The sequence below is a fragment of the Ceratotherium simum genome, chromosome 17 (assembly GCF_057802395.1).
Source record: "Ceratotherium simum simum isolate JZ-2026a chromosome 17, ASM5780239v1, whole genome shotgun sequence".
NCBI classification, from domain to species: Eukaryota; Metazoa; Chordata; class Mammalia; order Perissodactyla; family Rhinocerotidae; genus Ceratotherium; species Ceratotherium simum.
Genome location: NC_141916.1, coordinates 31,890,445 through 31,914,722, shown reverse-complemented (window position 1 = coordinate 31,914,722; position 24,278 = coordinate 31,890,445). Strand labels below are relative to the sequence as shown.

The window sequence follows — 24,278 nt, the reverse complement described above, 5'->3', positions numbered from 1 at the left end:
GGCCTACAACAATAATAAGCATGATGGATAACCCAAATTTAAAGATATCAATATCCTTCCAGGTAAAAGAGAGGGTTCAAAAGTGTGACCAGAACCCAAAATGCAAGAACCCAATTCATTTTACTTATCTGACTGTTTGGTGTCAGATGTCTTAACCTGGAATAGCAGCTTAAGGTCTTTCAGAGGCTCACAAGACCAGTTTTTTCCCTTTTCAGCTTCTGGGTGCTCTGGTCATGGCGGGGAGGCAGGCGGGGGGCAGGGAGTGAGCCTCACTTGGGTGTGATGAATCCACAGCTTGACTCCAGCCAATTTGACTCATGAATGGGTGGTCAGGAGGACTTCATAAGGCCTGGTCCACTTGGGGGTTTGTTGATCCTCTGGGCCACACTCCTTTCAAGACTTAAGGAAAACGTCTGATGGGAATGGGGACCTATGAGAGGCAAACTCAAAAACAGAAGTTAGAATCTCATTTAAAAATTTTAAGTGCTGCCTAATTACTACTTTCTTCTGTTGTACATAATCTCCCTCTGTTGGTGAAGCCAACAATGGTCTCCCATACATCATTTCAAAGGGACTCAATTGAAGCCTACTTCGGGGGGCTACACAGATGCTCAACAGGGCAGAGGGTAACATCTTGTCCCAGGTTAAATTAGTTTCCTGACGAATTTTGGCAACTATCTTCTGCAATGTATGGTTCATCTTTTCAGCCTTTCTCGTCAACTGGGCCCACCATGACGCATGGAGTTTCTAAGTGATCCCCAAAGTTCTTGATACTTCCTGGGTTATGTGGGAGATAAATGTGGCTCCGCTGTCACTCTGGATTGATGTTGGGAGTCTGTACCTGGGAATGATCTCCTGTAGCAAAGCTTTGGTCACTTCAGCGGCCTTCTCAGTTCTGAAAGGGAAACCTTCAACCATCCTGTAAAGGTATCTATGAATACTAGGAGATACTTGACATTCCCAGAGGCTTGAGGTCTCCTCTCTTTAAGGCCTCATATAGAGGTTTTACAATTAGTCCAAAGTTGGGTATCCAAATCTGACAGAAGCCTACCATCCTTAAAAGTCCCCACAATTGTTGGCAAGTAGTGGGAGTTGCAACTCAAGCGATTGCTTCCCTCCTACCTGGGAGCAGGCTTCTCTGTCCTTCTGACAGTTCAAACGCCAAGTATTTAACAATTTTTTTACAAATTTGGACCTTTCTCTTTGAAATATCTGTTAACATCAGAGTAGGTAGCCCCCATATTGATGAGAAAGTCAATTAACTTGTTCCCCACTGTCATTTGAACCCAGGGGTCCTGTGGGGATATAACAACAGGTTGCTTCAGTCTAAGCAGAGCCCCTGGGTCTCTTCATTCTTCGTCCATATCTCTCCCCTCTATTTCCATCAGCTGGGTTGAGGGAGTCTTACCTTCTTTCACCATCTTCCCATTAGCTCATCCATGGAGCACTGCTGCCAGCAGAGAGGGCTGCTGCTTCATTTTCCATTGTTCCTTCACATCCTGGACCTGATCTCTACTGTCGTAAACCTTAAAAGCAAGCTCAACCAAGTGAGAGATGGGCAGCCAAGGGCCCCACCCACCTTCTGTAGTTTCCTCCTGATGTCCAGGGCACTCTGACTGAGGAAGGTCATGTTGACCATTTCTGATTCTCCAGGGCCTCAGGATTAGCATCTGTATGCTTCCTACATGCCTGATATACCCATTCTAAAAACTGGGAAGGATGCTCCTGCAGTTTTGGTTGAACTTCCTAAACTTTGTTTAAACTTTTAAGTTATGGGACTCCTTTTCTTAATCCTTCCAGAATACAATTCCTGTAGTGTTCTGGGCAGGGCATTACCCCCTCATTTATATCCCAATTTGGTTTAATTGTGGGGATGGCCTCAGTGGAATCAGGCCGATTGTTCCTATCCTGGAAATGGAGCCAATAGGCTTCCTCCTGTGCCTTTTCAATAACCATATGGCGTTCCTCAGCCGTGAGTAAAATATTCATTAAGGCTTGGATGCCAGCCCAAGTGGGGTGGTATGTCAAAAAGTTATTCTCTGAGGAGGATTGGGGTCCTCTCTATAGGAGGGATTATTGTTCTTCCCATTTAAAAGATCTGAAGTAGAAAAGGGGGGATGCACCCACATCATGCCTGCTGGTTAGCCGTTAGCATTCAGATTGGGAACTGGCGGAGGGGAAACTGCCCTGCTTGAGGGGCCCCTGCTCCCTGGCCTAATTGCATGCCCTGCCAGGTACCGGAAGGAGAGATCTTATCTTGGCTTCCCTCAACTATTGGGGGTTGTGCGGCTCCTGCGCCCTGCCCCCCATACAGGGGTGGGTCGGAGGTTGCCTTGGGCAAGAGGTCCACTGATCATGGAGCAGCAATCGACGGAGGCGGTGCTGGCTGAAAAGGGGGTGGCACAGGGACCAGCAGGGGGGCCGGGGGCTCTTGGGAGGATTTAAAGCACTGATCAAAATTTTGTCATCCTCCATCGTGCCCTTGGAGTCTGGAAGAACTGGCTTGGGCTTCTCAGTCTTTTACACCCTCAGATTGCACCTCCTTTGTGCCGACTCATTTTGGTGCAACAGCATAAAAGCCTGCTCGTGTGGAATTTCATCCCATTTCCCTTCTCTGTTACAGAATGACTCCAATTGCAAGATGGTAACGTGACTTAGAGAGCCATTAACAGGCCACGTTTCTCCAGAGCCTAAGGAGTACTGTGGCCAGGCAACATTAAAAAGGAAAATCATCTTTTTACATTTCATATGCTCATAACTAAAAGCAATCCAGTTTTGGAGTATGCATCCCAGGAGGCTGCATTCAGAGATCAAATTAGTGTTCCCCATAGCTGACTCACACACAAGACAAAAGCACCAACACAAAGACGAAATCCCACTCCTTCAGGACAGTAGCAGAAGGTGAAGTCCAACAATCCCCTAGATCTCTCCCAAACGAGAGTCCCTCCTTTCCAATCACACAAAATGCAAATAGACAGAGAATTCACAACTGCACATGTCATGGCAACTCACCTGGCAAATGCAAAACCAAAAGTAGACCAAGGTCCAATGCATTTCTCCACTCCAAAGGGGAGGGTGGCTGCTAGAGCAGCTGACACTGGCAGGAAGCGGGGAGTGGCAGAGGAAGTCCCCCAGGCAAAGACACCAGGGCAGTTGCTGGGGACTGCTGACCGCTCAGACCCTCACCAGGGCCTTCCAGCCACGAGCACAAGACTCCCGGCTGGCTCACCAAAATTGATACCGAAACTCTTAATCTCAAATTCGTGCACCCAATGTGCAATAAGCCAAGCACTGAGACATTGGTGCTTGGAAATGGAGAAAGCTTTATTGGAATTGGCCAAAATGAGAATTTGAGATTAAGAGGTTTGGTATTAATTGTATGCTGAATCATAAAGCAAGCATCAGTAAATTCCAAAACATTGAAATCATTAAAACTATGCTCTCTGACCTCAATAGAAGTAAGTTAGAAATCAGTAACAAAATAACTAGAAAATCTCTAAGTCCTTGGAAATTAAGCAATATTCACTAAAAAAGAGTCGCAATAGAAATCTTAAAATATTTTTAATTGAATGTAATACATCATATCAAATCCTGTGGGATGCAACTAAAGCAGTGCTTAGAGAGAAATTTATAACCGTAAATGTGCATATTAGAAAAAAAGAAAGGCTGAAAACCATTGAACAAAGCCTCCATCTCAAGAAGCTAGAAAAAGATTGGCAAACAAAATTCGAAGAAAGTAGAAGGAAGTAAATAGTTCCTATCTTTAATCTTGTGAATATTAAATATGTATTAGCATTTAATATGATTATCATAATGCATATTCAGTGCTCAGCTTAATGCCTAGAACACAGTCTAGATGCTTTAACTTTTAGTTATTATTGGTTATTATTAGCCCAGGGACAAAAATCTCTCTTACTTCCCATATTAGCTTGCTAGGGCTGCCATAACAAAGTACCACAAGCTGGGTGGCTTGAATGGTAGAAATTTATTGTCTCACAGTTCTGGAGGCTAGAGGTCTGAAATCAAGGTGTCAGCAGGGTTGGTTCCTTCTAAGGGCTGTGAGAGAAGGATCTGTCCCAGCCCTCTCACCTTGGGTTGTAGATGGCTGCCTTCATTTTCACATGGCATTCTCCATGTATTTTCACATCATCTTTCCTTTGTAAGTCTCTGGGTCTAAATTTTCTCTTCTTAATAGGACGTCAATCATATTTGATTTGGGCCCACCCTAATGACCTACTTTTATCTTGATTACCTCTGTAAAAACTGAAACAAGGTCACATTCTGAGGTACTGGGGGTTAAGACATAAACCCATAAATTTGGGGGAAACACAGTTTAACCCATAACACTGTCCAATTTTTTAAAAATTGAGACAATTCACATACAGTAAATTTCACAGATCTTAAATGTATGGTCAAGGAACTTTGAGAAATGTATAAAACCATGTAACCCACATCACTCTCAAGACAGAGAACATTTCCATCACACTAGAAGTTTTCCTCATGTCCCTTTTCAGTGAATCTTGCTTCTAATTTGAAAAACACCTCCTTATAGTAAAATGAATTTACATCAGAATTTGGAAATGTGAATAATCCATGTTCTCTCCCTACAGTTGATTAGTTTTGGGTAATCAACAACGTCTTTGACACTCAGTTTTCACATTTGAAAAAGGAATTATTAGCTGGGTGTTCTTATAGACCGCTCTAGTTCTAAGACTCGGTGGTTGACAATGACTCTAAGATTCTCAACTCTTAAACCCAAGTGTCAACTAAAGAAGCCCAGAGAAGAAACCACAGGTCCCTTTTCTCTTCAGAGGCAATATTTCTCTTCAGAGGCAGTGTTTAATGAATCCTTCTGGAGACAATTCCCCCAACCTTTGTAGGAATCTGTTAGTGATCTTTTAGCTAGAAATTTTAGGTCAGGTCAGAAGCTGGCTGATTAGCGGGGAAGGAGCAATGGTTTTAACATTTGTTGAGTCTTATCATCTGCAGATGCTCTGCCAAGCACAGTACCCATGCTAGCTTCTTAAATGCTTTCAGATACTGGAGAGGCAGAGGTTAACCTTCATTTCACAGACTAGGGCCCTACGGCTCACAGAGGTAATGCAGCCAACCCAAGTCACACAGCTGGTGCGTGGAAGACCCAGGATTGAAGTAGCAGTTGTTCTGACCCTCTAATCAGTGACACACATTAAACTGCATGGTCAAAACTGCCCTTTATCAGTAGGGCTCCAGCCTCCCTACTTTGCTTCAGCCAGAGCAGCTTGCTTTTATCTGTTTATCTACCAGGCTTCTGCGTATGATTCCTTAGAAGAATGGCTTCCACAGCTGAAATGTTTTTAATATCACTGGCCCACACCATTCAAGGACACCTCTGCACTTCCCAGCCCTCCTGGCAGGCTCAGTCCCACAGGCTCTTCCCTGAGGCCCAATAACCCTCTCCACCCTGAACCCTTCCCCAAGGGACTTGTCCTCGTATAAATGCCAAGGAACGAGAAAGTTTGAAAAGGACTTTCCTGACCTCAAAACCTAGATTAATTTCTACTGGCTTCTCAAAGGATTTCCACAAATGAAATCTAGAAAAATGAAATAAAATTTGTCACATCCTAGCATGAGAATATTACTTTGAAAAATGGTTTTTCAATGTCTTAGAAAACAACGTGTGCCTTGCTTTAAAAGGTCCTCATTGATACAATTCCAAACTGAGACAGTGATTAATTAGGGATTGATTCTTCTTTTTTTTTTAAGGATTCCCCAGAGGTTTTATTTAGATGGTCATGTCCCCGGATGCACTTGAAATAGTTTCAAATTTCCCATTTATATACAGCTTTTCAGAAGCATATCTAATAGTTTATACAATGAGTATTTATTTGTACAATTTTCCTGTTTCTCAGACAAATTCCAAGGGGGAAGGGATCATAGATTTTTTGTGTGCAAAATCATTCTAGCAAGTACTTAGTGCCCTTCTGATATGCAAACTTCAGTCTACCCAAAAGCAGGATTTAGAAAAGACTTCTTCCCTGGCTATACCAGGGGAAGAACAGGGCTGACCATGCTCCAGAGATCTGAGATTCTGAATGTGGACCTGAGTGCAAAGCGATGGGAGGAAAAATAAGGCACTTCTTCTCTATGGTGTTGTGATGTGAACTGGGCATTTATAGCCGTATTTGGAAATCAGAAGGTACTTCTGTAATGAAAAGGAAAGCAATATGTTAAATAAAAAATAGAAAACTGTAGAAGAGAAAAACAGCAAATTGGCCTCCATTAAAATTAAAAACTTCTCTGTGAAGGACAATATCAAGAGAATAAGAAGACAAAGACTGGGAGAAGATATTTGCAAAAGACACATCTGATAAAGGACTGTTATCCAAAATGTATACAAAGAACACTTAAAACTCAACAATAAGAAAACCAACAATCCAATTAAAAAATGGGCCAAAGACCTTAACAGACACTTCACCAAAGAAGATGCATGGACGGTAAATAAGCATATGAAAAGATGCTGCTCATCATATGTTATCAGGGAAATGCAAATTAAAACAATGAAATACCACTACACACCTATCAGAGTGGCCAAAGTCCAGAACACTAACAACAGCAATTGCTGGCGAGAATGTAGAGCTCTCGCCATGAGAGCTCTCTCGTATGAGAGAAACTCTCATACGTTGCTGGTGGGAATGCAAAATGGTAGTCACTTTGGAAGACAGTTTGGCTGTTTCTTACAAAACTAAACATTCTCTTACCATTCAATCCAGCAGTTGTGCTCTTTGGTATTTAAGGAGTTGAAAACTTATGTCCACACAAAAACTTGCACACAGTTGTTTATAGCAGCTTTATTCATATTTGCCAAAACTTGGAAGCAACCAAGATGTCCTTCAGTAGGTGAATGGATAAACTGTGGTAGATCCAGACGGTGGAATATTATCTGGCACTAAAAATAAATGAGCTATGAAGCCATGAAAAGACGTGGAGGAAACTTAAATGCATATCACTAAGTGAAAGAAGCTAATCTGAGAAGGCTACATACCATATGATTCCAACTATATGACATTCTGGAAAAGGCAAAACTATGGAGACAGTAAAAAGATCAGTGGTTGCTAGGGGTGCCAGGGGGGAGATAAATAGAGCACAGAGGATTTTTAGGGCAGTGAAACCCCTCTGTATGATATTATAATGTTGTATGTATGTTATTAAACACTTATCCAAACTCATGCACTACCGAGAGTGAACCTTAAGGTAAATTACGGACTTTGGATGATAATGATGTGTCAATGTAGGTTCATCTTTGGTAAAAAATGTACCATTTTGGTGAGTGATGTTGATAAAGGGGAAGGCTATTTATGTGTGGGGACAATGAGTATACAGGAAATCTCTGTACCTTCCTCTCAATATTGTTGTTAACCTAAAGCTGTTCTAAAAAAATAGTCTTTAACAAAAAAGACAAAGGAAATTCATAAAACAGTGTCCTAATTAATCTAAAGGACTTAAATAACTATCATGATCATTATGCAGTTCATATGTGCCAAGAATACATGCTATTTCTATGCTTTTGTGTGTGTGTGTGAGGAAGATCAGCCCTGAGCAAACATCTGCTGCCAATCCTCCTCTTTTTTGCTGAGGAAGATTGGCCCTTGTCTAACATCCACGCCCATCTTCCTCTACTTTATATGGGATGCCGCCACAGCATGGCTTGACAAGCAGTGCGTCAGTGCGCACCTGGGATCCGAACATGCAAACCCTCTGGCCGCCGAAGCAGAACGCACACACTTAACCGCTGCACCACCAGGCCGGCCCTGCTATTTCTACGCTTTTATTAGAGATATTCATAAATACTTAAAAATATTATGGTGCCCAGATAGTCGCCGATCATTAAAAGTGAAATACAGGCATATCTCACACACATTGCACGTTGGGTTCCAGACCACCACAATAAAGCTAATCTCACAAAGCTAATATCATGAGCCACACAAATGTTTTGATTTCTCAGAGCATATAAAAGTTATATTTGCACTACACTGTAGTCTATTAAGTGTACAGTAGTATTATGTCTAAAAAAACAGTGTACCTACCTTAATTACAAAATACTTTATTGCTAAAAAATGCTAACCATCATCTGAGCCTTCAGTGAGTCATAGCCTTGTTGCTGGTGGAGGGTCTTGCCTTGATGTTGATGGCTGCTGACTGATCAGGATGGTGGTCCTGAAGGCTCGGGGGGCTGTGCCTATTTCTTCAAATACAGCAATGATAAAGTTTGCAGCATCAACTGACTCTTCCTTTCATGAACGATTTCTCTGTAGCATGCAATGCTGTTTGATAGCATTTTACCCACAGTAGAACTTTTTTCAAAATTGGGGTCAATTCTCTCAAATCCTGCTGCTGTTTTATCAACTAAGTTTATGTGGTAATCTAAATCATTTGTTGTCATTTCAACAATCTTCGCAGCATCTTCACCAGGAGTAGATTTCATCTCAAGAATCCACTTTCTTTACTCATTTATAAGAAGCAATTCCTCATCTGTTAAAGTTTCATCATGAGATTGCGACAATTCAGTCACTTCTTCAGGCTCCACTTCTAATTCTAGTTCTTGTGCTGCGTCCACCACACCTGCAGTCACTTCCTCCACTGAAGTCTGAACCCCTCAAAGTCATCCATGAGGGTTGGAATCAAATTCTTCCAAACTCCTGTTAATGTTGATATTTTGACCTCTTCCCATGAATCACAAATGTTTTTAATGGCTTCTAGAATGGTGAATTCTTTCCAGAAAGTTTTCAATTTACTTTGCCCAGATCCATCAATAGAATCACTATCTATGGCACTTATAGCCTTACAAAATGTATTTCTTAAATAACAAGACTTGAAAATCGAAATTACTCCTTGATCCATGGGCTGCAGAATGGACGTTGTGTTAACAGGCTTGAAAACAACATTAATCTCATTGTGTATCTCCATCAGAGCTCTTGGGTGACCAGGTGCATTGTCAATGAGCAGCAATAGTTTGAAAATAATCTTTTTTCCTGAGCAGTAGTTCTCAACAGTGGGCTTAAAATATTCAGTAAACCATGTTATAAACAATTGTGCTGTCTTCTAGGCTTTGATGTTCCATTTATAGAGCACAGGCAGAGTAGATTTAGTGTAATTCTTAAGGTCCCTAGGATTTTCGAAGTGGTAAATGAGCATTGGCTTCAACTTAAAGTCACCAGCTGCATTAGCCCCTAACAAGAGAGTCAGCCTGTCCTCTGAAGCCTTGAAGCCAGGCATTGACTTCTCCTCTCTAGATATGAAAGTCCTAGATGGCATCTTCTTAGAAATTAAGGCTATTTTGTCTACATTGAAAATCTGTTGTTTAGTGTAGCCACCTTCATTGATTACGTTAGCCAGATCTTCTGTATAACTTGCTGCAGCTTCTACATCAGCGTTTGCTGCTTCACTTTGCAGCATAATCTTTTATGTTATGAAGATGGCTTCTTTCCTTAAATGTCATGAACCAACCTCTGCTAGCTTCAAATTTTCATTCTGCAAATTTTTATTTACTCACCTCTCTCAGCCTTCACAGGGTTGAAGAGAGTTAGGGCCTTGCTTTGGATTAGGCTTTGGCTTAAGGAAATGTTGTGGTTGTTTGATCTTCTATCCAGACCACTAAAACTTTTTCCATATCAGCAATAAGGCTGTTTAACTTTCTTATCATTGGTGTGTTCACTGGAGTAGCCCTTTTAATTTCCTTCAAGAACTTTTCCTTTGCATTCACAGCTTGGCTACCTGTTTGGTGCAAGAGGCCTTGTTTTCAGCCTAGCTCAGCTTTTTTTTTTTTTTTTTTTTTTTGGTGAGGAAGATTTTCCCTGAGCTGACATCTGTTGCCAATCTTCCTCTTTTTGCTTGAAGAAGATTGTCCCTGAGCTAACATCTGTGCCAGTCTTCCTCTATTTTGCATGTGGGAGGCCGCCACAGCATGGCCTGATGAGCGGCGTGTAGGTCCACCCCTGGATCTGAACCTGTGAACCGTGGGCCACCGAAGTGGAGCATGCGACCTAACCACTACACCACCAGGCCAGCAACCATCTTGGCTTTTGACATGCCTTCCTCAATAAGCTTGATCATTTCTAGCTTTCGATTTAAAGTGAGACGTGCAACTCTTCCTTTCACTTGAACACTTAGAGGACATTGTAGGGTTATTAATAGGCCTAATTTCAATATTGTTGTGTCTCAGGGAATAAGGAGGCCCTAGGCGACAGAGAAAGACAGGGGAATGGCTGGTCACTGCAGCACTCAAAACACATACATTTATGACTAAGTTCATCATCTTATATGAGCATAGGTCGTGGTGCCCCAAAACAACTACAATAGTAACATCAAAGGTCGCTGATCACAGATCACCATAACAAATATACTAGTAATGAAAAAGTTCGAAATATTGCAAAAATCACCAAAATTACCAACACAGAGACACAAAGTGAGCAAATGCTGTTGGAAAAACAGCACCAATAGACTTGCTCAACACAGGGTTGCCAAAAACCTTCAGTTTGTAAAAAACAAAATATCTGTGACACACAATAAAGCAAAGCACAATAATATGAGTCATACCTGTACAAAGTCAGTTGAAATCAGAATGAAAGTCCAGTGTTGTAACTGAAATAAACTACCCTCTTTTTAATAATATTAGAAGGATTAGATTTATTCTGATATTGAATTTACTTTTAAACAGACACAGAAGAAACGTATATTCCCAGATAAATGTCTATGATGTCCTCTCCAGCAGGGGCTTTAGATATTCAGAGAGCTGCTACAGTGAGACGTAATGGTATTCACCGCCTCACAAAGAACATTAGAGGGAGAACTGAAATAATAGAATCACCACTGATATACAGCAGAAATTACAAACACAGGCAACTCTCAGAAAAACTACTTAGAATGTATACAGCAAACATTGCATGATACCATAATACCACCTCCAATGCTTGAGGTGAATATCAGAGAGCAAGTATTATGTACCCAGAATAGAAGCTCTTTTTTTTTTTTTTAAAGATTTTATTTATTCATTTTTTCGCCCCGAAAGCCCCAGTAGATAGTTGTATGTCATAGGTTCACATCCTTCTAGTTGCTGTACGTGGGACTCGGCCTCGCGTTGGACGGAGAAGTGGTGCCTTGGGGCGTGTCCGGGATCTGAACCCGGGCCGCCAGCATCAGAGCGCGCACACTTAACCGCCAAGCCACGGAGCCTGCCCAGAAGCTCTTTTAATAGTTAGCTTCTGGGTTTGAACACAAGCCTCTAGTTTTTTACTGGCAAATGATTATATTCAAGCCTAACACTGGACAGATTTTAAGGCAGCTTCTAATGTCAAAGAAATCAATACCTTTATATGTGAATAGGAAAATAATATGCAAAGTTCATCCATCTCTGAAACTCTGCCTACATACACTTGAGCAATATTTATGCACATACCTTATATGTACTAAACTGAGAAATAACCAACAAATGGATGAGTACATGACTTAATAAAAAACAAATTAAGGGAGTTTGCTCACATGAAGAGTAACACCGGCATTTTATGAAAAAATGGTAGAGAGTTAAAATAAATATAGAACCACAGGCATCTCAATACATTTTTTTTAAACATTGCACTTAGTAAAAAAATAACTCTTTCTTTTGGTTTACAGTTCTATAATTTTAGCATATGTATGGATTTGTAAAACCACCATAGCAATCAGGATACAGAACAATTCCACGAGTGGACAAAAGACTCCTTTCTGCCCTTTCGTCGTTAATATCTGCTCCCACCCTTAACCCTTAGCAACACTGGTCTATTCTCTGTCTCCATAGTTTTTGAGGTTTTTTTTTTTTCTGTTCCTGTTTTATTTTTCCCCTTTACCGCAAGGGCACTCATAATATGTTTAAGTGTATCCTTAGATATGTATGTATCCTTGAAAGCTATATAGTGTTATTGTGCATGTGTGATTTTTATTAGTTCATGTTATTTTTTTAAAGGGTACAATTCAGTGGGTTTTAGTATATTCATAAAGTTGTGCGGCTATCACTGATATCTAATTCTGGAACATTTTTATCACCCCTTCCAAGAAAAAAACCTGTACCCATTAACAGTCACTCTCCATTTTCCCATCCACCCAGCCCCTGTCATCCATTAATCTACTTTCTGTCTCTATGCATTGGTCTATTTCGAACATTTTGTATACATAGAGTCATACAATTTGTGTCTGGCTTCTTTCGCTCAGCACAATGTTTTCTAAGTTCATCCATGTTGCAGCATGTATTAGTATTTCATTCCTTGTTATGAACAAATACTTTTCCTTTGTATCCATATACCATATTTTTTTATCCATTCATCTGTTAATGGACATTGTGTTGTTTCCACTTTTTGGCTATTATAAATAATGCTGCTATGAAAATTCATGTACAAGTTTTTGTGTGGACATATGTTGTCATTTCTCCTGGGTAAGTAACTAGGAATGGAATTGCTGGGTCATATGGTAACTTTATGTTTAACTTTCTGAGGAGCTACCAAACTATTTTCCAAAGTGACTGCACCATTTTGTATTTTCACCAGTATTGTGTGAGGGTCTCAATCTCTCCATATCCTCTCCAACACTTGTTTATTGTCCATTTTTTTCCTTTTTTTTTTTTTTTTTTTTGCTAAGGAAGATTTGCCCTGAGCTAGCATCTGTCGCCAATCTTCCTCTTTTTGCTTGAGGAAGATTCACCCTGAGGTAATGTAATGTCTGTGGCCAGTCTTCTTCTATTTTGTATGTGGGTCGCCACCACAGCATGGCTGGCAAGTGATGTAGGTCCGCTCCCAGGAACCGAACCTGTGCCGCCGAAGTGGAGCGTGCCAAACTTAACCACTAGGCCACCGGGCCAGCCCCATCCATTTTTTTATTACAGCCATCCTAGAAGATGTGAATTGGTATAGCATGGTGCCTTCGATTGGCATTTCCATAATGAGTAATGATGTTGAGCATCTTTTCACGTGCTTATTGGTCATCCATATTTCTTCTTTGGTGAAGTGTCGGTTCACGTTCTTTGCCTCTTTTTTAATTGGCTTATTTGTCTTTTTATTGTTGCATTGTAGGAGTCTTTTATGTGTTCTGGATACAAGTCTGTTATCAGATATATGATTTGCAAATATTTTCTCCCACAGCACATATCTGAAGGTTGTCTTTTCACTTTCTTGATGGAGTCCTTTGAAACATGAAAATTTTAAATTTTGATAAAGTCCAAGTTTTCAAAATTTTCTCTTATGGATTGTACTTTTGATGTCATATCAGAATTCTTTGCTTAACCCCTGATAAGGAAGATTTTTCCATATATTTTCTTTTAAATCTTTTATAGTTTTACATTTTATATTTAGATCTATGATCTATTTTCAGTTAATTTTTGCGTGTGTGTGTGAGGAAGATCAGCCCTGAGCTAACATCCATGCCAATCCTCCTCTTTTTGCTGAGGAAGACCGGCCCTGAGCTAACATCTATTGCCGATCCTCCTCCTTTTTTTCCCCAAAGCCCCAGGTGATAGTTGTATGTCATAGTTGCACATCCTTCTAGTTGCTGTATGTGGGGCACCACCTCAGCGTGGCCTGACAAGCGGTGCATCGGTGCGTGCCTGGGATCTGAACCCAGGCTGCCAGTAGTGGAGCGCATGCACTTAACCACTAAGCCACAGGGCCTGCCCCTATTTTCAGTTAATTTTTATCTAAGGTATGTGGTTTTAGTTACCTTTTTAGTCTCTTGCATATTGATATTCAATTTTTCCAAAACCATTTGTTGAATTACTCTACTGAATTGCCTTTGCACTTTTGTCAAAAATCAGTTGGTCATATTTGTGTGAGTCTGTTTCTGGAAGCTATTCTGTTCATTGATCTAAATATTTATCTTTAAAACAATATCACACTGTCTTGATTACTATAGCTTTATATTAAGTCTCAAAATCAGGTAGTTAAGTTTTTCAAGATTTTTTTGGCCATTCTATGTACTTTGCATTTCCATATATATTTTAGAGTTAATTTGTCAATTTCTACAAAAAGCATCCTGAGATTTTGATTGGAATTTTATTGAATCTGCACATCAATTTGGGGATAATAACGTCTTAATTATATGAGTTTTCCAATTCATGAACATGGTTTATCTTTTCAATTATTTTGTGCTTCTTTCATTTCTCTCAGTAATGCTTTGTCATTTCAACATAGAAACCTTTTAACATAGAAAAAAACATATTTTTGTTAAAATTTCCCCTAAATGGTTTTATGCTTTTGTTATGCTTCTACATGTGCCATCTTTCAAATTTCATTTTCTAATTGTTTATTGCTAGTATATAGGGAGATAATCTTTGTAGGCTGATCTTTTATCTGTCAAGCTTGCTAAACTGACTTGCTAGGTATAGTAGGTTTTATTACTTTTTTGGAAGAGTACTTGAGATTTTATACATATTCAATTATGTCATCTGTGAATAAAGACCATTTACTTCTTCTTTTTCAATCTGTGTACTTTTAATTTTTTTCTTGCCTTATTCTACTGACTAGGACCTTCAGTACAGTGTTGAGTTGAAGTGATAAGAATAGACATCCTTGCCTTGTTCCCAATTTTAGTCTTTGACCATTAAGTATAATTTTAGTTGTATGTTTTTTGATGATGCTCATTATTTTTAATGCTTTCCTTCCAATCATGGAATGGTTTAGCAAAAATATTTGCATACATTTTGAAATAATTTAGACTTGGGACTAACTTCCCACCTTGCCATATCAAGTCACTCTTAATACAGAACTGGCTCCACGTATGCAGAAGCCAACCCATAAGGTGGCAAGCGACTGCCTACCGGGGTTCAGAAGCAGTTGCCTCAAAGAGCTAGTGAGTATGAGCTATTTCAAAGGAGCAAAGAAGGAGAGGGTGGGATCTAAAATTACTGAGTCCCTACACTCTGTCAGACCCTGTGTGAGGCATCTCCATTTCTGCTCTTCTTAGCTACACAGAGTCAGAACTTTTGAATAATTCTGTTCCTCCATCTTCAGCAGGGAAAAGTGAAATGACCTGAGGCAACCAAAGCTTCCCTAATCACACTATGCAGGATGGGCTCCCAGGCTGAATGACCCAACATGATACTGCAGACTGATGACCCCAGCCAGGCACAACTGATTTCCTCTTTCTGTGATTTTTGACCTGAAAAAAGTTTAATTTGTTACCACTAAGAATTTATATTTTCCCAAAAGTTCCTTTATTTGACTTGTGTATATTCAGAAGAATCCCCCTAAATTAGGTGTTATATTTCCATTGTATTTCCCAAGGATGCACTTAGAAAACTTAGCATTTTATATAATTATTTTAAGGTCTAGAGGGAAGAAAAAAGGCCCTACCTAATCATTTTCAGATGAGGAACTGAGGCTCAGGGAGATTAAGTGGGCTACTCAAGCTTGCACAGCCAGTGGGTGACAAACCCTGGACTGGAATGGAATGTTCTAAAAACTCATATGACTGTCATTTTCCCCAGGACCAGCATAAGTACTAAATCCACTTACATCCTAATTAACCAGACTATCATGGTTTTTCACTGACCAAACTCAAATTTCTCAGTTCCAAATTTGATGTCTAATCTAGTTACTCATAATTATCGTTAAATTAAACAATTTTAGACACATCCCCCTTCCCTTAAATGGATACAAGATGAAGAAGATACTGTGACAAATTTTGTAGAGAAAATTGAAAAGTATTGATGTAGAACAATAGATGTTTTTTGCAAAGTAATTGTGACATTTTGAACATAAGGCCTACACAGAATATAATCCGATTTTCCTCTCTCTGTACATAAGTATTTATTCAGACTGGATGATGTAGCCATAGAAAAATGGGTGTTCTAAAAAGATTCTCTCATTCAGACTTTTTACAATTTAACTCACAAAATTCAATTTTTTTAGAAGAGGTCACAACATCTAATCTTCATGTATAATTCAGTCTGTTAGGGAAAAAAAGAAGAAGGAACTATACTCAAAATTTTCATTTGAGAGCAACATTGAGAATTTAAAAATTAAAAGAAAAAAAAGACTCCCACAAAGGAATAGAAATTAAGAAGCCCTCCCAGTAGTTCAGATTCATACTGTGGTTAATAGGGAGTATACTGCCACCAAGTGGTTTGCTAAAATCTACTTAATTCTGTAACTGCTGTGTCTTAAATTCTCCCCAAATATCGGTGCTTTTTCGAAGCATCTGTTATAAGTTTAAACGAAAATATCATGAAACCTCAGACAGGGAAAGCTGAAGACTCTTCTTAAATTGACAAACTAACAAGTCCTTAATTGTCAAAAGAAAACATGGTGAATCTTTATTTGCTTTTTCCAAATTCTGTCATTGAAACTGCCGGGAAACCGAGGTGATACAAATACTTTTACTGAACACATGGGAAGGCTGATATGTGCCACTGCTAATAACCAAAGGGAAAATCCCTGTCAAATGACAGATGCTTAATGAGAAAATTTGCGTCCTTTGAATAGGGTCTAACTTTAAGTAAATGTTGCTCTTACAAAACATATGATGAAGTTGGTACTGGTCCCATGCCCCCACCACAAGGCTCCACTTTTTGGAGATTCCTGGGGAATATTTAGAGAGTGGGTCTTGCAAAATAGTAGGAGATTTTATTCATGTCATGCTGCCTATTTGGATACCACAGGAACCAGCCCAAAAGTGGACATTCAAAACAGAGCTCTTATGAAACAAAACTTCCTCTTCTCATCGCAGTAGTTCCCATCGCTGCACCCAAAGTCAACAAATAGCTGATGCTAGGGCCAAGTACAGGAGTGGGTGTGCATTTTGAAGAGTAAATACTAAAGGTGAATATTTAGGTAAGAAATAACTCCAGCCTCCACATGTTACCTTGGCAACCAGAGGTATCTTGTTAGAGCAAGTCAGCCAGTCACTGTGACCTTTGGCCTTGGCTCACATTGTCCTAGGGATTCTTCTTTAATCTCTTTTTTAGCTTTTAGCATCTGGTTCCATCCAGCCTGATATCAAGCAGTAATTGATGGGCCGAAACTCTGCGTGCTTACTAAGGCAGTGTTTCTCAAAGACCACCTACATCAAAATCACAGGGGTGCTTACTAAGAGTGTTAATTCTAGGGCCCTACCTCAAGCCTACTAAAATTTTTTGGGACTCTGTGTTTAAGCAAGCACTCCACATGCCCTCAAATTTGGGGATTACTGACCTTGGGGAAAGATCACAGAGCAATGGTTCCCAAATTTAGCTACAAAATAAGATAATCTAGGGATCCCTTTAAGAATACTGATACCTGGCTCCTACTCCCAGATATTCTGATTAATTGGTATGGGGTGTCACCCAGTCATTAGGATTTGTAAAAGCTCCCTAGTATGTAACAAAATCTGGGAACCCATCACAGAAGATTCTAGATCATCACCCGATGACTATTTAACAGATATGAAAATAGAAGATGTCAAAAGGTAATGATATTGCCTAATCCTGGAGCTGTTTTTACCCTAAACTGCTCGTGCCATTTAACCAGGAGCCCCTAACAGTTCCATCAGTATCAACTACCCCCCCAACAGAAGTTTTAAGACTTTTAGTGTGTTGCTCTCAGTTTCACTTGATTTTCAAAAGGGATCCAGGGCGTTCTTCTCTGGGACTCCTGTGGACCCACGGTTGGCTGAACAGGGTGTGAACTGAGATGATATTTATTTGTACAGCTTTTCGACAATCTTAATTTTAGCCATTCATTCAACAAATGTTGGCTAATTAATTCAGGCTTTCTTCATTAATATGGAAAAACAACCTGTGGACTTATTAACCTATATCACATGATCGTCAACTCAGAGGAAAATGTTATTTTACCAATTTTTCGCCTTCCAAATTAATTTGTCAATTCAACCAAAATGTTTAACAGAATAATCCTATATAGATGGAATTTAGATCCATAATTGGCTTCTGGTTTCCCAAAATATCTTATTACACGGTCAAAATAAATGCACTGGGGTGTTTTAATAGTGCCTCATGCCATCTCAGGGAGAGGGGATCTGTATTATCAAAGCAGACAGGCTGTTTGCGTTAAGAAATTACGTTAATACTCATCTGAAATTTCCTACACATCTTCACCCTTTTAATATTTAACTCCAGAAAAACTACTCTGCCAGGAAGCTTGGCTAGTCTCCCTAAAACGGAGATTTTAGTCTCCCTAATAGGTTTCAAATTGTTCCTACTATTTCTTACCTGAATATTCACCTTCAGTAATTACTCTATAAAATGCACACTCATTCCTGTGCTTGGTCTTGATTCTGAACGAATGGTCTGCCTTTTAGGCCTCCTCACCTCTATGTTGGCCTTTGAATGAGACTTCCAGGGAGAATGACTCTATTTGTTACTGGTGTTACCTTACATTTAGTGCAATGCTATTATTATGTGTGTTTATTATATAATTTTATTTATATTATTTAATTATATATTAATGATGATCATTATATTAAAAATCTATTGTGCTATCAGACATGAGGAAAAATCATTCTGCTGTCTAACCTAAATTTTCTGTAGAACAGTTTGAACTGTGGAAGGATATTACCTATTTGGGTTTTCAAAACACATTATATTCTCCTTAATTTTAGAAAATAAACAAAAGGAGAAGATAAATACTTTATGGTAATTTTAAAAAATTAAATGAGATAATAATTGTCAAACAAAAATAATGCCTTCTGCATGCCTGGCACTTATCTAATCACTTAAAATCATCTAATTCTCACAATAACTCTATTATATTATTGTAATATTATGTTATTACAATAGGGTCAAAGTAATAAGATCCACACTCTGCCCTCAGTGCAGATTATTAACTAGCATTGATCACAGCCAAGTGCATAAAAGCATAAGAGAGTAACCGGAGGGAGAGAGAGCTGAGTGGGGCCTGGCAGTCGGACTGGCTAGAGTCACAGCTGCAATTTGGAATCCTGGTGTTTGGGTGCCTGGGTAATCAGTGCATGCAGTGGATAAGAACGTGGAATGGGAGTCTAGACACACCCGGAATCCAGTCCCTGCCCAGTGACTGGAGGAGCCGGGTGACTGTGGGCAAATTATATGGCATCCCTAAGCCCTGTTTTTGTTTTTGTTTTTGTTTTTTATTGTTAAAAAGGAAAGCTAGGGCCGGCCCCATGGCTTAGCGGTTAAGTGCTTGCTCCGCTACTGGCGGCCCAGGTTCGGATCCCGGGTGTGCACCGACGCACCATTTCTCCGGCCATGCTGAGGACGCGTCCCACATACAGCAACTAGAAGGATGTGCAGCTATGACATACAACTATCTACTGGGGCTTTGGGGGAAAAAAAGGAGGAGGATTGGCAATAGATGTTAGCTCAGAGCTGGTGATCCTCAGCAAAAAGAGGAGGATTAGCACAGATGTTAGCTCAGGGCTGATCTTCCTCACAAAAAAAAAACGAAAGCTAATGCCTGTGTATGCATTTCTTGGGGCTGCCATAACAAAACACTGTTACAGCACAAAATTGGGGTTTTCCTACCTGAGGCGCATAAAAAGCCAATTAATTACAGCCTCAGCTTTTGGGAAAACAAAACAGCTTCATTGCTAAATGGATCTGCAAGGAGATGGGTGGTGTGCCCTCAGGCCTGTCTCCTTGATCCAGGGCTTAGGGTAAGGCAGTCTGAAGTGTGGAGATGGCTGATTGGAAGTAAGGAGAAGTGAGGTAATTGATGATCTGCGCAAGTGTAGTCAAGCTTCATGCCTCTTCAGAGGAGGCATGTTCACAAAATGGTGGTGTTACCATGATCTGAGGGTGGAGTTTTTAGCTCCTTGATGTCAAAAATGTCACTTATCAAGCATTTGTGCAGGGCCAGTTGATGGGTTGGTGGTCCCAACCGGCCTGAACTGGACAAGCAGTCTCAGTTTCTGAAAAACCACTCTTAATTACTCTGTTGATAAGATGACGTCAGTTGAACTGGAGAGCCCGTGGTTACAACACCACAGACTGTGTGGCTTAAACAACAGAAATTTATCTTCTTGCAGTTCTGGAGGCTAGAAGTTCGAGATCAAGATGTCTTCTGAGTTGGTTTCTTCTGAGGCCAATCTCCTTGGCTTGCAGATGGCCACCTTCTCAGTGTATCCTCATGTGGTCTTTCCTCTGTGCTTGTGCATCCTTGGTGTCTCTGTTTGTGTCCAAGTTTCCTCTTATAATAACACCAGTCATGTTGGATTAGGGCCCACCCTAACGGGCTTATTTAATTTAATCACCTCTTTAAAGGTCCTTTCTCCAAATATAGTAACAATCTGAGGTACTGGGGGAGGGCTAAATTTAGGGGGGACACAATTCAGCCTGTAACAGACTGTTTCATAATATTAATGAGAATTAAAATAAATAATGCAAATAAATCACTTAGCAAGGTACCTGGCAATAAATGAGGAAACTTCCTGGGATAATGGAAATGTTCTATATCTTCATTTTGGTGGTGTTACATGGGTCAAAACTCATTGAACTGTGCGCTTAAAATGTACATTTGATTGTATGTATATTAAACCTCAATAAAGCTGATTAAATAATATTATATTACTACCAATCAACTTCTCCACCTCAATGACTTCCTTTAAAAACATTTTGAAACATCTTTCAAGGTATAGCAAACTTGTTAGCCTGAACCCTTGATGACTAATTACCCCCAAAAGATTCCCAATCAAAAGCAGAATTATTCTAGAGTGTGGAGCTAAGAAGTCTTACACTGGAAGTCTTGGCATCTTCCAATACTTTCATATAAAACTAAATTACCCAACAATGTGTTTTTCCTGGGAATATGTCATCCCCTCAAGGAATTTTTAGAGCTATAGTTTTCCATAAGGAAGCTGAGTTCCCAGCGTGTAACTTTGATGTTAATGGAAGAGCCCAAGTATTTAAATTCACCGACTTATTCATTCATCTTAGGTGCCACTCTACCAGAGTTGGTGTAAAGACTCTTAAGAAGCTCCATTTGAAATGAAAATTAAAAATATTGAAACATTTTTTCCTCTGCAGATTTTGAATGGCATCCAAGTTAAATTATTATGGAAACAACCACAACACATCCTGAGGGACTTAATTTTCAGCCTTGGTTTCCTAAGTCTACATCCGTCCTTGGGACATTGGGAGAATTTCCAAGTTAACGTTGATAAAGACTTATGAAACCTCAGAAGTGGAGTTCTCCTAACCATAAAATCAGTAGTAAAATGACCAAGATTTTTCAAAATCTTCCTTTAAAAAACATGTCCCCATTCAAGAATTGCTTCAGGATATAATTTTGTGTGCAAACACAAATACATATATAAACACGATAGACTTCTACAGTGCTTTGCACAAGACCTAAAGGTATTTGTTGTCTAAATGAATAAATATGTTATTTGACTAAATGAATAAATCACAAAAAAGCAGTATTAAGAGAAGTACAGGTGCAATTTTATTATAAATATGCAACTTTAATAAATCAGGAATTGACTGAATCACAGTTAGCAGGAAGTAGCACAGATGACCACCTCCCTCCGGAAATCGCTAAGACTGCACCTCACTCAGGGCCTGGCAAATAGCAAACAATGATAAATGTTTGCTAAACTGAATCGTTGAACATAAGGTCTGCGTGGGAAATATATATTTTTCAACGCCTGTGAAGGAAACTGCCTTCTAGGTGAAATCGCCCTGTGATGAACTGCTTCTGGCACTAAAGAACTAAAACTTACAGAGTCAAAATTAATTTTCCCTCTACAGAACTTCATCCTGCAGAGATGGAGCCAGAGGGGCTCTGTAGCAGGGGCTGCTCTCAGCTGCCTTTGATGATTCACGGAGCAGTTCTGCTGAGATCTCAGTGTGCAGACGGACTGTCCAAGGGGCTTGTTAAAATGCAGAGTCTGACTCAGTAGGTCTGAGTGGGGCCTGAGACTCTGTATTTCTAACAAGCTCCCAGATGACGCTGAGATGGGGTCCATGGGCCACACTTAGGGCAGCAAGGTCATAGAGGAAGAGGGGATTCCTGAAAAGCTGGGCAGAATAAGCAGATACAGGGTGACGAAAGGCACTAGACTTGGAGTGAGAGGACAGGTCATGTGACCACAGACCAGTTGCTTAACTGTTCTGAATCCAAATTATCTCATGCGGAAAATGGGTATAATAGTAATAATAGGGCAATAACACCCACCTCACAGGATCCTTATGGGGATTAATGAATAACTTAATATAAAAATTCAGGAATGTGCTCCACATACAGCCACTGCTCAGTGAATGCTCGCTGACCCTGAATGGTAGGCACAGGTTACATGCTCTTTGTGGTTCCCAGGGCTCCACTCCTCATCCCGCTTCGTACCAAGGACCCTGCCCAGCACCGAGCAGGGGCTCGGGTAGCGTTTGTTCAGGTCAGTTAGTAGCAGAGCAGATCGACACCTGTAAAGACAGTAACACCCGGACAACAGCTCTCTGTGGCACCAACAAGAGAGAGTCTTCACCAAGAAAGCTGTAACTTTGAGGGCTTGGGTAACTCCCAGGGCCCTCTGACCCGGCAGTGGGAGACAGAACCAGCTCCTTCCAATAAAAATACGGTGTTAGGCTAGCTGAACTTTTTTGCTGATCTTTCACATCCTTCAACATAAATTGTGTATAAAATCACCTGCCCTTTTATATATGGCCGGGCCTGTCCCAGGCAGGTGGCTCAGCCGCCCTGGGGCACAGCCTGCAGTGGTGTGATCAGTACCTTAGAGACCCAAGTCATCCTCCAAATCACTGTGACTCCAGCCCTGAGCCACGGGTATTGCCCTGGACCATGCTCTGCTGAAGGTCAAGTGGAGGTTTTGTGAACAACTTAGAGAGTACAGACCAAAACTCCCAAGCAGTGTAGCAGGAATGCAGATAGAAAACCTGAGAATTACCTGCAGCTCCACTTAAATCTTAACAGATCTTTCTAGTGAGGATTTAGAGACACAGAATCTGTTAGCACCTTGAGAAAGTCTGGTTTAACCCACTTTCAGTAAAAATTCAGAATAAATCTTTTCTAAAACAAATGATATTTTTAAAATCTTCTGAAAGTATTTAAACAAAGCGTGAATAAAGATGCTGTTCCCTCTCCCCTTCCCCTACTTCCCTCACCCCATAATTTATAGGTCCCAGGAGAGAAATGAAGAAGCTATCATCTTACTGAAGGATTCCATTGTTGACTGAGACAACCAGTTTCCATTCAATTTCACACAATATTTTTTAATTTAACTCAATTTTATAAATTAATATTTGCCAGTCTTTCATACCTTAAATGTGACTGAAAAATGCTATGAGATCTGTGAATGCTGTTGAAAGATTGATAAGTTCTCACTCCACCTCCACAGGCATCAAAGCCACAGAGCAGTCCTCCCCCTCTCTGACTTTTGTTATTTCATCTTCACGTGTTGACTTCTGTAGAATGCTCTAGATACACACACCAGGCACAGGGAAGCTATTAAAAAAGCATGGATTTGACTCATTCTTTGGCAGCCAAGAAATTCATTTCATGATGACACCACTTTCCTCAGCATCCCAGCTTTCCAAGCACCTACAGTGCATTAAAGCCTTGTTTTCAAACCTTGGCTGTCTGTTGGACCTTAATCCCTCTTTCACCTGAAAGTTCGCTATGTATACGAGCATAGCTGTCGTGGCACTTCTTGTATGATCTCTTTGTTAAGCTGAACACACCGTTTCTTTTTACCTCTTCCTGATTTGCTCTAGTTTCCTCACATTTCTCTTCCTGCTCACAGTGTTTGTATTACCTCTGGATTGTCCATTTTCTCCATGAAAATAAGGCACCCAGAATTAAACGGTTTTCTCGAACTCTGGTTCAGTAAGTTCAGGGTAAAGTAAGAATATTTACTTCCCTGGCTCTAGACCCTATATGGATTAGTCTACTCCAAAGTGGCTTTTTTGTTTTTGCCTCTCTATGACTTTGTGGCGCATATTGGAGATACAGCCAACCGAAGCCTCTGGTGACTTTTTTTCTTACACGAAGTTTTGTTAAGCCAAGTCCCACCCATCCGGCATTTGTGTAGCCAATTTCTTAAACCTGAGTTGAAGGATTCATATTTATCTGAACTTTATTTCATCTTCTTGACATTAGTCTGAAATTTTAGGCTTTGGGGGACTTTTTTTCCCTTTTTTTTCTGACATTCATAGCACAAACCATCCTTTCTAGCTATTTAATTGGGCAAATCTGATATAAATATTTTCTGATTATTTATTTAAGTCTTTGATAAAAATGCTGAAGAGATCAGTAACAGAATGATTAGTATCCTCTTTCTAAGTGGATCTCTATCTT

At 40.1% G+C, this 24,278-nt stretch overlaps 1 pseudogene; it reads left to right on the top strand.

Annotated features, from left to right (window-relative positions):
- The window catches only part of LOC101387259 (protein O-mannosyl-transferase TMTC1-like), a 97,912-nt pseudogene extending 74,754 nt beyond the window's left edge, over positions 1 to 23,158 (top strand).
- Positions 23,159 to 24,278: the final 1,120 nt, after the last annotated feature.